Genomic DNA, 16,369 nt, shown 5'->3' on the forward strand with positions numbered 1-16,369 from the left:
CTTCAGTAGTTCCCCATTTTCTTTACACTGATGCAAGAACCAGGTACAACGTGACATAGTGGGAAAGGTATTGGAGTTAGGAGACCTCTATGCCAGTCTTGACTTTGCTGTTTATTACCTGCATGACACTGACAAGGTAAAGTAGAAAAAGGACTAGATCTGGAGTCAAAGGACTTAGGGAATTCCTGTCTTTGAGGATTACTTCTACTCTTTCTCCTCGTCCTTGTCCTCGTCCTCGTCCTCGTCCTCGTCCTCGTCCTCGTCCTCCTCCTCCTCCTCCTCCTCCTCCTCCTCCTCCTCCTCCTCCTCCTCCTCCTCCTCCTCCTCCTTCTTCTTCTTCTTCTTCTTCTTCTTCTTCTTCTTCTTCTTCTTCTTCTTCTTCTTCTTCTTTTTCCTCTTCTACCATTTTCATTCCTGTCCAACACGTTCTGTAATCTCATTTGTGATTTTCTTGCCAGAGATACTAGAGTTGTTTGCTGTTTCCTTCTACAACTCATTGTATAGATGAGGAACTGAAGCAAACAAGGTTAAATGACTTGCCCAGGGTCACATGGCTAGTAAATTCCTGAGGCTAGATTTGAACTCAGAGAGATAAGTCCAGATGCTCTCAGCCACCTGGCTGCTCAGGGGATTACTACCTTTGTGATAATGGTCAATTCATTTAAAGTCTGAAGAATGCTAGAGTCAGTTCTAACCACTATATTTTCAGAGTGAGTATTTATAGCTCTGTACTACACAGGGCTTGATATATTGTCTTGTTGATTTTCTAGACTGAGGAGATTGATGAGGAAAAATGTTAACGATGCAAATTATGATTAAAAGTGTGTCTGGCATACACTTGTGGGGAGTATTAGCTGTTTGGACAGCAGGTAGTTGGTACTGTGGGTAGGGCACTGGGCTTAGAACCAGAAATCTATCATCTTTTATAAGCCTATAATCCCTTAACTTCTCCACCCAGTTTAGCGTTCAGTAGTATCCAACTCTTCTGGAGCCTTTGAATCATATTGTCTATTAGGTTTTGTTGACAAATAGACTGGAATGGTTTGCTGTTTCCCTCTCCAGTGGATTATGGCAAAGAGAGGTTAAGTGACTTGCCTAGGGTCACACAGCCAGTAAGTGCCTGAGGCCACATTAGAGCTCAGGTCTTCCTCACTCCAGGTCCAGAACTCTATGGCCTGCATCACCTGGCCACCCTCAAGTTACTGCCTGTAAAATGGCCCCTTTGTCTTGTATGATTTCCCTCCCTGTGGCCTTCTACCTATCACATATTGGATTCTCATCATCGTCCTTTTCCTCACTAACAGAAAGCTCCAGATAGAATCTAAGAGCATTGGAAAAGAAAGGGAAATCCCTTCCAGGGATGGTTCTGGCCTCTCTCCTCCCTGACAAATAGCTTCTTCCCTTTCTTTTTCAATGCATGGGTGTCTACAGGGGAGAAGATGGAAAAAATTTTGGAAAATATGACTCAGGATCAAGAAATAAGAGTCTGAAGGTTTTGCAGACTATGGAGAATCTTATGCCTGTATATCATAAACACCTGATTCAAGAACAGTCAAGAGGTGCTGAACACACTAAGTTCCTAATAACATCACCCAGAAAAATGAAATTGATTATATCTTAATTGACAGAAAATGACTGTTCATGTACCTGTGTCATTTCTGAATCAGCTGTGTACAATGAAACTATCACCTACTTAGAACATAGATAAAAATCAACACCAAACTAGAAGAAAGGACAAAAACAGGAAAAATATATAACAGACAGTTAAAACCACTCCAACACGACCTATGTTAAACCACTGTGGTTGATATCTTCCAAAATGGGAAATGGATTGCAAATGATTGAAAATAGATACTGGATAAAACATGATAAAATAATGGGAAAGAGACATAATCATACATTTCACCATTTCTTTGGGAAGTTTAACTGATGTAAAGCAATACCCAAATACCCAAATAACCAAAATGAGAAGAGTAAAAGAATCTGGAGTCTACATCAACCACCAAGCACTTGACCTCTCTGCCAAGTTTCTGAGGGCAATTATGGTATAGAATGGCAACTCCTTTGTAAACTCTTGCAGAGGAATTTTATGGAAGATTACAAGCAGCATCGCCTCATAAAACAGTGAGACATGAGATGTGGATAAAGAAAAAACTATAGTGAGCTTAATGTTAAACACATTAAACCATCTCATCCTGAGAGTATTTGGGGATGAAACTCTAAATAAAATATGAGGAAAAAATCTAAAAGATCAGTAACATTTCAATACAAACCATTCTCTTCATCAAACACAGTAGACCTGCTTGATTTGGACTCTAACAACATAGTTCCCAGAATGCTACATGAAGAAGTTCAGGAATCACACCAATGGAAATAAACACAGAAAGATCTGCTGACCAGACTCAACATACACAGGTGGTTCACTTTGGGCATGACACAATTTTGAGATTACTGATGGTTGGATCCTGAAGAAATCTAAAAGAGAAGGAGCCATAAAAAATGAGTAAAGAAAAGAAAAAAGAATCACCGATGGTATTTCTATCTATGGTCAGGATGACAATCATGATCCCCATATGTGCCAACTTGCTCATATCTACAAAATATTTAAGAGAACAATCCAGTTTTATTATGACTAAAATATGATATGATGATAGGTTTTTACAAATTATATTCTATGGCAGACCACATCTTTACAGTCACATAATTGCCTGAAAAGCATAAAAATACAAGATCCCTTTTGTGTATAGCTTTTGGTAAAGCAATATGCTTCCTTAATGGCTCTCCTCCAACAACGTCTCTCTCATATATGTCAAAACCACACAAAATTCCTTAAAAATTCAGCGACAGAGATAACGGTTCAATATTTATTTTGTTATCAACACCCGACAGAGCATAAGCCAGGGAAATGTCTGCTCCCTTAGGGTATATTCCATTGTCATGGAGGATGTCCAATGCAGAGTTTAAATGAAAGGGGAATTCCCTGTAGGTGGTGAGATTCACCCCATACCCCTCTGTCCAGGGGGTATTTTACTTCCTTACAAAAAAAGACAAACTTTCCTTAGTGAGTTTTCTAATCACACGCAAGTTCAACCTAATGATCCACACAAGAAAAGCAAAATAGATGAACAATACCCATTATAAAGATTAATGTGTGCAGCTAGATTGATAGCCAAATGAGTGCATATATTTGGGCATATATATCTATATTGTGTGTGTGTGTGTGCATGTGTGTGTGTGTATATATATATATATATATATATATACATAATATAGATAGATGGAAACATAAAATATGCAAACATATATGGCAGAGAGATAATAAGCTGGTCCTAGAACTGGTTAGAAAGAAGAGACTTTGCAAAGCTCCTCTTGAGAAATTGTGTATCTTCTTTGATGCCCACAGACTTCCTCTGAAACAAAGGCCCATCTTTTGAATAGCAATATTATTCCGATGATATCATGTGACTTTATGCCACAATATGTACAGCAGAAAATGAGACAAGGAATAAAATGTCTCAAGCTGAAAAGACCATTGAGACTATAGAGTCCAAACAAGGCCCAGAAATGTTAAATGACTTGCCCAGGATGACACAATTATTATATAGACTAGTTATTGTCTGAGGTGGGATTTGAACCCATATTTTTCAAACTCCAAGCCCAGTTTCATATCCACTACATGGAGATAACCAATTTCCCAGTTCCCTACATTTGTCGCAAATTCCTTTCAATGATAACAAAAGTGGGTTGTGAATTCCCAGGATAATTTAATAGTCCACTCATAATATTTTGCAATTATTTCCACTTATGGCATTATTTAAAAATTTTTAGAATAAATCCCTTACACCATTGTCGTGAATTCCTTAAAGGTTCAAATACCACTAAAGGACAATGAATGAGATGCATGTGCTCCCTCTCTGAGGAATGAAAATTATGAGTCACCTAAAGGGCAATGGAGAGACCTGTCAGTGTGCATACATACTTGGCAACTTACCACTAATGATGAATTATGTGCAAAAAAAAGATATTATCAAAGAGACCAAAGATATGTATGGATGAAAAATTAAGGTATTCTGATCATTTATCTAGAGCATGTGCAATGACTATGGTAATGTAAGGAAAGCAGAGTTTAAAGAATTGGGAACTCTGATTAATCTAGTGAATGGTCATGACTTGAAAAGACTGCTGATGAAATGTGCTTCCCACCTCTTGACCGAGAGAAGGCGGATTAGAAATATGAAATGAGATGTGTTCTCAGTGGGGGAAACTGTATGAATTTGCTTAGCTTGGCTATATTTACTGGTTGCCATGATAAATGTTATAATGATGCCTAAGACAGCTAGGGGGCATGGTGAAGAGAGCACTGGGTCTGGAGCCAGGAATATCTGTGTTTGTAATTCTGCCTCATTTTACTCTCTGTGACCCTAAGTCATCAAGTCACTTAACCTCTACCTACCTTGGTTTCCTCAAGCATAAAACAGAGATAGTAATAGCACTTACTTCTCAAGAGTTGTGGTGAGGATCCAATGAGATAATATGAGTAAAGTACTTAGCACAGTGCCTGGCACATAGTAGGTATTTAATAAAAGCTTCTTATTCTTCAGTGGAAGGTAGATTGATGGGCAATGATAGTGATGACAAATCTAATCATTTTAGGGAGGCTATAGTTACTACATGGAAGGATAGGATGTTTGGAATGTGTGAGACTCTTGCTCTTTAGCCAGTTGGCTAGTTAGATACATGCTTAATTGACAACACATGCACACACCCTTTTTCATTCAATGAGTGTGGATATTTTCCATTAGCTCCCAAGCCTGGATTCTCAAGAGTGGGCTTGGCCACATCTATACCAACATACCCAATGTGCTCTGACTGAATGCATGGAGTAGAAAAAAAAATTATCATGATAGAGGCAGTTGCTTGTAGTGGAAAGAGTACTAGAGTGAGAATCTAGGGACCTGAGATCTACCAACAATTCTGTCAATAGTTGGCACTATGGCATTGAAGATGCCATGTTACCTTCCTAGACCCTTGCCTCCTCATCTCTAAAGCAGAGAAGTTGAACTCGATTTTCAAAGTCTCTTCCTTTTCTGAAATTCTGATTCATTCTTTCTTTGATCTCCTTAGATTCCTCCCAGACCCAGCAGACCTGATAGTTACCAGAACCTTTATGGCAGTGTTTTTCCCAGTGGCAAAGGACTAGAAACATCCCTCAGCCAAGGAGTAATTGAAGAAATTGTGGTGTAAGAGTATAATTGAACACTAATATGTAACAAGAAAAACTGAAGATGAAGAATTCAAAGAGACTTGGTATGACCTGCATGAACTGACAGAAAGTGAAGATCGAACCAGGAGAATAATATCCATGACAATTGGGTAAATGAAAAGAATGCCAAAACGAAACCAAACTTTGTAATTAGAATGTTCAGTCTTGGTCTTGATGAAGACTTGATGAAACGTGCCTCTCTCCTCTCAGCAGAAAAGTGAGGAATTACAGAGGCAGCTGTTGGTTATCCTGTCACTTGTGATCGTTGCATAGATTATTTTTGCTTAGCTTTTTTTCTTTGTCACAATCAGACAGTTAACATTTATTCTTTTGTTTGGTTGTTTGTCAATCATGTCCAACTCTTCCTTATTCTATTTGCGATTTTCCTGGCAAAGATCTTGGAGTGATTTGCCATTTCCCTCTCCAGATTATTTTTCAGATGAGGAAACTGAGACAAACAGGGTTAAGTGACTTGTCCAGGGTCACACAGCTACTAAGTATCTAAGACTGGATTTGAACTCATGCAGATGAGTTCCTAATCCCAAGTTCTGTTCACCGTGTTTATGTCCATGTTCTATTCACTGTGCCACCTAGGTGCCCTAATACTTATTGAAAGCCTACTATGTGACAGGCACCCTGCTACGTGCAGTGAATACAAAGAGCAGAAAAAGAGAGTCCCTGCCCTCAAGGAGTTTATAATCTAATTAGGAAAGAGAAAGAGGATTCAATGTAGTGTGATAAAGGACTGTCATTTGGAAATGTCAGCAATGTAAAGACAAAAGGCCTTTTGCTTTTAAAATCATTTTTGAAAATCTTATTCATACCATGTACCATCTAGAAAACAAATCTGCTTCCTGGAGGTCGACAGAGAAGGAAGAAGTATTGCAACCACCCAACTTTTTAATTGGTTGGTCAACAGCAATCACTGTGTCCACTGAGCCCACATCATCACTGCATTAGGCTCTTTCCCCTGGCCCAGGGTCCTGTCCATAGGGACATCACTACCTTGCTGCAGACACATCATAAGCTTAATACATGTTGATTAAGCCACAGTGCCTGGAAGGCCAAGCATCAACTGAGGGTCAGAGAGAACAAGTGAGTAATGGAAGCTCTTCTGTGGTCCAGCTGTGAAAGAAGACTAGGGGCTCTTAGCTCTGACAGAAACTTTCCCACACAACAGGTTCTAGGCCAAAACAAAAGGAGATAAACCTGACCTTTGGTGCCCTCCTGCAGGTGCTCTCACTCCCTTCCTACTATTACTTCTGCCTCTTCTCTAACAGAGGCAACTCCTCCAGAGACTCTTCCCCATCCCATCTCCCTCCTCCCCATCACCACCTGCTTTAGGAGTCTATCCCATCTTCTATTTTAGCTGTCAGATGTTGAATCATCTATAAACTGATAAATTCTATTAACAAACATTTATTTAGCATCTTCTATACATAAAGTACTGGGGAACAGAAAGACAAAAATGAAACATTCTGTGTCCTTAAAGATCTCAATGGGATAACCAAAGAATTTGCTCTTTAAGCTGAACTCACTAATGTCCCTGCAACTGTTTTATTTTTTTAAGGATATTCATGAATATCTCAAAGGATGAAGCAAAGATGGAATGTCAATGCTCATTTGATTTCTTTAATATGATAGGTGGTGTCGGGAATACCTTCAAATCACAGTAAGGGGGCAACTGTGTATTAATGTAGTTAATTAGAGGTGTATTTTTTTTGTCTTATGGTTTCTTTCACCACATGACTGCTTTGAATATGTTTTGCATGTCTACACATGTGTAATCTATATGGAATTTCTTGCCTTATCATTCAGGGAGTGTGGAGAGGAGGGAATGGAGGGAACTTGGAACTCAAACTTTTAAAAATACATGTTAAAAATTGTTGTTTACATGTGACTGGGGAAAAATTAAATATTAAATAAATTTTAAAAAATGCAAGCATGGAGACAGTAAGAGAGCAACAAGGTTCCTCTAATGAGTTCAGTTTATTAGTCCCAAAGGAACTAGAGACCAGGATACTGAAAGCACTGACAGGTATAACTGCTAAGCCTCCATCAGTGATCAAAGCATGGAAAATCAGTGCTAGAGGCACTGTGGAAAGACAGGTCATACTAAAACACTCTGGTTAAACCTGCAAATTGGTCTAACCACTGTGAATATAAATTTGGCATTATTAAAAGAAAAATGACAGATGTCCAAACTCTTTGACCCAGTGAAATTACTACTAGGCATACGCACAAGGAAGTAAAAGTCTCAAAAACAAAGTTTGATTACTGTGATGTGCTCTGGACAGGCCCTGCTACAGGCCCTACTGGGATCAGATTGTTATATAGATAAGACTCTTTTCCCCAAGGGTTTTTAACTAGATGGGTTAAGTCAACCAAATTTGTATAAATAAAAAGGCAGGGAGTGAATGTGGAGGAGACAGGAGTCAGGAAAAAATAAGGTTGTAAAATAAATGCCTTAAGTCATGTGGACCCAGTCTGCTATTGCAAGAGCAGTCCCAGGTGTGGCTGACCCCCTTTCAATGTGGGCATGAAAGAAGGGAGGGGTCATTGCTCCTCTATCTAGGCTACAATCTCACCTTTTACTGACTGCTATGATTGGGATCTGGGAGGGGTCTCTTGGGGAGAAGAGAGAGGAGTAGATCTGCTGAGTTTAACTTACTGGGTCTGTAAACATATTTTTGCCCTCTTACAGCTGTATCTTTAGCGGCTAAGGAAATTTGTTATTACATGCTTATGATTTCCCTATGTTATTATTTACATGCCCCTTGTTTCTGTTGAGTCAATCGTTTCCATCATCTTAATACCAAAGATTAGTTAAACCTCCTCAGCCTCCTGGAGTGTTATATATTATCATATATGTGTGTATACATACAACACACAAAAACACATATATGTGTGTGTGTGTTTGTGTATAAATATGTGCAAAGCTACTCTTTGTGATAGCAAAGAACTAGAAAAAATGAATCCCGTTGACAGGGGAATGACTATAAAAAAAGACTATGGAAAATGAATGTAACAAACTTACTGGACAGTGAGAAATGAGAAATATGAGGAATTCAGAGAAACATGGGACAGTTTCTAGAAACTTCATATAAAGGGAAATAAGCGGAACAAAAAGAACAGGCAACATGACTGTCACAATGTGGGGGGGGGGAGGGGAACGCAATTATTTAAAGGAAATAAATTGAAAACCAATGATAATTCTGCTTAACAGAAACATGGCACCCTCTCTGGCTAATCAGAGTCAAGGTAAACACCCCAGTGGCATCTCATGAGCTTTAGGATTGCTGATTCATAGAATATCTTGAACCTGGGGAAGTCATCCCCCTGGGGGAACCCAGTTTTGCAAGTGCAATTTGGGATATGAGGGTAGCCCAAAGGTGCATAATGCACATCTCTTTGATAAAATATTTTATGCTGTTTTTCCTGTACAATTCTTGGTTGGTAATACAGCAGTCTACTCATGCCTACCACATGTGTTTTTCCTTTTGGGTGGCCTGAAACTTTTTTCTTTAAAATATCACACAACCAATTCAAACTTTGGTGAAACATAGTAGTTAAAGCCCTAGAATTGGAATCTGAAAGATATAACTTCAAATCCTGCCTTTGACATTGTGTGAACATGGGCAAATTCCTTCACTTCTCAGTCTCAGCTTTGTGATTTGTAAAGTGGGATAAAAATTCCTATAGTACCTATCCCACAGGGCTCTTGGGAAGATCAAATTTACAGATGCTACAAAAAATTTACAAACATGCAATTTGGAAACTTTAGATGCCATTTGTAATTACAGAATAATGCCACCTTAAGGGTTATAGTGTCTTGATGCATATATCAAAAAGATGGATGAGATACTTTTGTTCAGCAAATTCAATTAGTATTGTCCAGAGAGATACAAAACAGGGAGATGTATGATCACTGAGGGTATTTGCAATTGTTGTGGAGGACATCTAACAAACAGTTCAAATAGAGAAGGAATTTCCTACAGAAGGGGGGCTCTTTTTTTCCAAATAATATTTTATTTTTTCCAATTACATATAAAAATAATTTTTTATATTTGTTGCTTTTTTAAATGGAAGAAGGACTCTTTCAGATCTGCTGATTTGAACCTACTGGGTCTGTTGTTGCAAAACATATTTGCAACTTTCAGATACTCCTGTTAAGAGATGATATTGGGCTCACTGAATCAAGGTGAAATTTAACTCTTATACTCAGGTTCAGAATTGAGCTTTGCAAGTATTACAGAGTAGTTAATCTGAAAAAAACAAAAAAACAAAACTGGAGGCTTTAAAGGACCACAGATCACAACAGAATAATATAGTTCATAAAAAGAAATGTGAATTTAGCCTGAATGGAGAGATATACCATACAGGTTGAGCAGAAAGGTGAGACTGTAGACAGAGCTTTGGGCCTGAAGTCACGAAGACTTGAATTCAAATCCAGCCTCAGATACTTGCAAGCTGTATGATCTGGGCAAGTTACTTTGCCTCAGTTTCCTCATCTGAAAATGAGTATGATAGTGGCACCTATTTGCGAAGGTTATTGTGAGTCTCAAATGAGATGATAATCATAAAGTATTTAACACAGAGCTTGGCAGACAGTAGGTAATATCTAAATGTTAGCTCTTCTCATTAGGAGTAGTAGAAGTCTGCCAATAAAACCAAGAATTCCTAAGAAAGAGAAAATAATCTATAAAAATTTAAAATACTCATGTCAGTTGAACACCAAAAAGAGATCTTAAATAATTCAATTTCAGAAAAGGAAACTGAACGAATTATAAACTACCAAATTAAAAATACCTGATACTGATGGATTAATAGACTTCTATGCACTTTTAAACAGTAACTAGTGCCTACATACACTATGAAATTATTCTCAAAAACTGAAAAAGAAAACATCCTACCAAATTCTTTTTATGAAACAGATGGAGTCCTCATAAGTAAACCAGGGAATGATAAAGCAAAGAAAGAAAACTATAGACCAATAAAATCAACATTCTTGATTTTAAAAAATTCAAATAAAATTCTGGCAAAAATACTGTAGCAATTTGAACAAAAACAATCTTTCATTGTGAGTAAACTGGATTTATACTATAAATACAGGAAACTTTCAATATTAGGGGAGAAAAAAACTTAATCACATTATTAAAAATCTAGTATCTTGTTCATGGCCAGTGTCACTGAATTGAAGAGTACATGATGGGGAGTAAGGTATAAGGAGACTGGAAATGTAGGATGGATCTAAGTTATAAAAGGCTTTGAATGCCAAAAAGAGCAACTTGTATTTGCTCCTGGAGGCAAGAGGAAAACACTGGGGTTTATTGAATAGAGGAGGTGACATGAGGAAGACACTGGAATTGGTTAAATGGTTTGCCCAGGGTCACATAGCTAGTGAGTGTCTGAGGCCAGATTTCAACTCAGGTCTTCCTGACTCCAGGCCCAGTCGTCTATTCATTGAACCATCTAGCTAGGCTTGATTACCAAAAGTGAGATGGAAAACTTCTACAACATAAAACTGAAACGCTTCTGCATAAACCAAAATAATGTAACTAGCACAAGAAGAGAAGCAGTTTGGCAAAAAAAAAAAATCTTTTCTATGAAATGCTTTGATAAAATTCTGATATCCAAATTATATAAGCAACTAACAGAAATGTTCAGGTAAAAACCATTCTCTAATATATATAAACAAATGGTTCTCAAAAGAATTCTAACAGCCACATGAAAGAAGGCTCCACATTACTTTTAATAAAAGAAGCACAATTCTTTTTTTAAAAAGCAACAGTGCTTTACTCATACCCTGAATATTGGCAAAGATGACAAAAGATGATGGACACAGCAGATGTTGGAAGGGATGTGGAAGGCTTGAGGACAAATGGTCAACCTTTCCATCTTTCATCATCGTTCACCATATCCCTTGCCCTCCCCAACTTTGCAAAAGATCTCAGTTCATAAATCCCTGAAAAAAAATGAGAGCTTTATTCAAGAGCTCCCTCTTTTCCTTTTCTCCTGATCTCACACCCATCAGACCTCTACTTTCCTTCAGTAAAACCACCTTCATTCCTATCTCTGATAAAAAGGAGGCCCTTCTCCTCACTAATGTGATATATGTCTTCTCCAGCAGATTGCTCCAATCATCATCCGCTCTCATCCTCTCTTATTTACAATCTTTCCATATCTATTGATATCTTTCATCCCATCTACAAACACATCCTTACATCTCCCTCCTGACCCCAATATCTCCTCGCTAGCCATCCTCCAATATCACTCCACCTTCTAAGCTAACTTCCTGGTGAGAGTCATCTGTACTAAACAGATATCCACTTCCACTCCTCTCATTGACTTTGAAACTCTTTGCCATCTGTTTTCTACCCCAGTCATTTAGGTGAAACTTCCATCTTTAAAGTCACCAATGATATATTAATTGCCAAATTAATGATGCCTGTTCTGAGTCTTCATCTTTCTTGAACTATCTGCAGCATTTGACACTGCTGATCACCATTCCCCCAGGCTGGTACTCTACCCAGTTTTCTAGACCCTGCTTTCTTCTGGTTCTCTGATTACCCATCTTACTCCTCCTTCTCAGTCTCCTTTGCTGGATCATCCTCCATATCATGTTCACCAACCAAGAGAGATCTTAGGGATCTCTCTTGGATCCTCTTGTCTTTTCTCTCCATAATATCTCCTTTGATGGGGCAGCTAGGTGGTGCAGTGGATAGAGCACCAGTGCAGCAGTCAGGAGGAACTGAGTTCAAATCTCACCTCAGACACTTGACACTCACTAGCTGTGTGGCCTTGGGCAAGTCACTTAACCCCAATTGCCTCATCCTGGGTCATCTCCAGTCATCCTGATGAATGTCAGGTCACTGGATTCAGATGGCTCTGGAGCAGAAGTGAGGCTGGTGACCTGCTGGTGACTCAAAACAAAGTCAAGTGAAAGTTATGTCATCGTTTCTCTGATGGTATGGTCTTTTTTGGCAATGAAGGGTGAACACACATCTCCTTTGACATTGGGATGATTTGAAATTTGATGTAATCATTTACTACCAAAGTTGAAATGACTATCTCTGGGCAGATAATTCCCAGATCTACTTCTCTAGACCTGACTCCAGTCACCAATCACTGCTTTTTATACATCACAAACTAGATGTCCCACAGACATCTCAAATTTAATATGTCCAAAAAAGAACTCATTATCTTTTCCCAGGAACCCGCCCCTCTTCCCAACTTTACTATTACTATTGTTATTTCTCTCTGTGTGTGTGTGTGTGTGTGTGTATGTGTGTGTGCAATCTTTTGTCTCCATTCACATGGCCACCACCATATTGCAAGCTTTTATCACCTTTGTTCTGGACTAGCTTTCTGAATCAGTAATTACATTATGAAATGGGGCAGTCACTCCAGGTTCTTTGGGTTCTCACTAGGAAAGACCATAATGGGAATGGGAAGTGAGGCTACAATCACATATGCATAGGTCACAGAGGGTATAGAGGCAAACAGAGCACCAAGTAAAGAGTCAAGCAGTGCAAAGGAGTCCAGAGGCAGATATAGTGGGACCTGTGATAGGGAGGTGGAGTAAGGCAGGCAGATGGGGGTGGGGGAGGCACAGAGAGAATCTTTCACACAGCCAGGGATTAGAGTTGGAATCATTTGGTAGCACTGACCCAATGGAGGTGGAGGAGTCCTTGGGAGCCAGGGGTGCAAGATCTCATGATCTCGTTTTTCCATGGTTTTGGCAGGGGGACAGACTCTTATCTGGGCTACCTTGGGGTTAGTCCATCAACATATCAAAATCATCTAAAAAATATCAGTAAAACTTTAAAGTCAATTTATCGATTACATCTTATCATTATCAGCACCATTCTGTGTTCTGCTGGTCTTACTGTGGATGTCTGGAATTTGAGATTTATATAACATACAACCAAAAATCCCTAACAACAAATCCTAGGTGACTTCCCCTGATTCAGCACATGTTACCAGGCTGTGATTTCAGGGTAATATATGATACAATTTCAAAAATTATCCTTCTTAGATCTTTGGGATGATTTCTACATGACTTCTGGGTTCCTTGCAATCTTACTTGCTGGTATACCACTTTATTTTTGCTGTTCAGTCATTTTTTGGTCATGTCTGACTCTTTCTGACCCCATTTGAGGTTTTCTTGGCAAAGATACAGTAGTATTTTGCCATTTCCTTCTCCAGCTCATTTTATGAGGAGGAAACTGAGCCAAACAGGGTTAAATTACTTACCCAGGGTCACACAATTGTTAAGTGTTTGAGGCTGGATTTGAAAGACACAGGTCTTTCTGGTGCTCTGTCCACTGTACCACCTACTGGTCCCATTGCAAATTATTCTGGCTACTTAAAAATTTATTTACTATACTGACTAGAAGTAGGCAACGGAGGTAAAGGGAACCAGAACAAGATACAATTTTAACACACCTTCCAATTAATCTACCTATCTCAAGTCTCTGCCTCTTCCAACTCATCTAATTAACCAATATGGCTTAAGTCTGATCATGTTACCTCCTTATTCAATGGACTCAGCTTCCTATTTTTCCCAACATAAAATATAAAAGTCCTCTCTTTGTCACTAAAAGACTTTCACAGCCTGGCCCTTACCTATCTCTCCAGTTCTCTTACATTGTAATCTCTTATAGTCACTCTATAATCCATATACACTGACCTACTTCATCCCCCAACACTTTTGCACTGACTATTTTCCATGCATGGAGTACTCTCTCTCCTTTCCCTCCCTTCCCTTATACCTCCACATCAGATTCCCTTTAAGACTCAGCTCAAATCCTCCCTTCAGTAGGAAACATTTCCCAGCACATTCTACCTCCCAGCTCTTTCAGTCTTCCTTCTGGAATCACTTCTCACCCTCTCTGAGTATATCATGTAAGTACGTAGTTGTTTATATGTTGTCTCCCCAATTTGATTGTGAGCTCCTTGAGGGCAGGGGCAGTACCTTTGCCTTTCTTTCTATCTCTGGTTTTTAAATAAATGCTTGACTGAGTAACTGACTGATTTATACACTGTTAGTAATTGGAGTTGGTCCAACCATCTTGAAAAGCAATTTGGAATTGTTATGTGATTATAACTCCCATACTCTTTGACCCAGAGATTCTACTGCTAGACATATAATGTATGACAAAAAGAAAAGGCCCAATGGACTTCCCCAATATTTCTAGTCACACTTTTATAGTAGCAAATATCTGGAAATACTATGAATTGGGGTTGGCCAAAAAAGGAATGTATTAGGATATGATGCCATCTCATCATCATGTCAAATGTTTTGCCGGATTGAAGATCTCAATGGCAGTTGTACCATCTACGACTCTACTGTTGCTGTTTAGTCATTTTTCAGTTGTATGTGACTCTTCATGACTGCATTTAGGGTTCACTTGGCAAAGATATTAGAATGATTTGCATTTCCTTCTCCAACTCATTTTTACAGGTGAAGCACTGAGGAAAACAGGGTGAAGTCTCCCCAGGGTCACACAGATGGTCAGTGTTTGAGGCCAGATTTAAACTGAAGCAAATGAGTCTTCCTGCCTCCAGGCCTAACACTCTATTCATTACACCACCTAGATGCCTGTTCAGAGTTTTGACAATTAGTAAGTTCTCTACTGAGTTCTTTTTATTCCTAACAGAACAGACAAAACTCAGGAGTAATTTTAACTTCTATAATATATTCCACAGAACCACCCAGGTGTAACTTTGAATACTGAGGAAAACTGACTCGCCATATATAATTTATCTTCATTTGCTTCTGATGTATATTAGGAAAGGTCATCCAAGATCACTGGGAAATTCGATTATAGAATGCTTTGTAAAAGCATCCTGGGATCACAGAGAGACATGAGGGACTTCAATGGTCATCTGGTCCAATCCGTTTATTTTACAGACATGAAACTTGAGGCTACAAAAAATAAATGCCCTATCCAGTAAGTGACAGATTTGAACCCCAAAACATTGTCTATTTATACAGCACTTTCCATTCCTTGGTACTTATACTTGTCATTATATAACTTTTAAATAGCTTGAGCTTTGGTGGGAATGGTAAGGACAGGGAGTGGATCTATGGTATGAGGAATTCATGCCGGAAGAAATTCCTTCTAGCAATGCAGATTGGCATCTCAACAACTCCTAGTTTGGGGACAGAGGTTAGAGCACGAGTTCTGGAGTCAGGAGGTTGTTGTGCAGTTGTTTTTCAGTCATGTCCAACTCTTTGTCACCTCATTTGGGGTTTTCTTGAAGTGGTTTGCCATTTCCTTCTCCAGATAATTTTATAGATGAGGAACTGAGGCAAACAGAGTTAGATGACTGACTCAAGGTCACACAACTAGGAAGTGTCTGAGGACAGATTTGACTCAAGAAGATGAGTCTTTCTGACTCCAGGCTCAGCAATCCATCCACTGCATCTCCTAGCTGCCCACCTAGCTATCAGGAAGAACTGAGTTCAAATCTGACCTCAGATACTTACTGTGTGATCCTGGACAAGTCACTTAACTCCACTTGACTCAGTTTCCTCATTTGTCAAATAGGGATAATAATAGCACCTGCCTCTCAGGGTTGTTGTAAGGAGCAAATAAGATAATAATTGTCAAGCCCTAAGCACAGTGCCTGGCACACAACAAGCACTACAATAGCTACTGTTGTTATTATTATCTTTATCATCAGAGTGTTTCCTAGAGCAGGGAGAGGTTAAGAGGTCACAGAGATAGTTCATGTTGGGGCTGGATTTGAACTCAGCCTTCCTGCTCTTAGAGTTACCTCTCTATCCACCCTTCTATTCTGTGCCTTCTCTATGGCAGACAAAGTACCACCAAAGAGAGGCAATAGTTTTCATAAGATAATTCCTTTCCAATAATTTTAGCAGATTGCCTTTTAATAAAACGCTGATATCTTTAAAATAATTTCCCTTTTTAATCCACCAAATAGGCATGTTACAATTATAAGATTTGCTCAGCAAATTCTTTCTTCACACTCGTGCAAATATAAACTCTAGCTCTGACCAGGTCAAATGATCAGAGATTATAGAGTAGTTCAGTCTCTTCAGCTGTGTCAAATTCTTCCTAATGCCATTTGGGATTT

The sequence above is a fragment of the Notamacropus eugenii genome, chromosome 3 (assembly GCF_028372415.1).
Source record: "Notamacropus eugenii isolate mMacEug1 chromosome 3, mMacEug1.pri_v2, whole genome shotgun sequence".
Lineage (NCBI taxonomy): Eukaryota > Metazoa > Chordata > Mammalia > Diprotodontia > Macropodidae > Notamacropus > Notamacropus eugenii.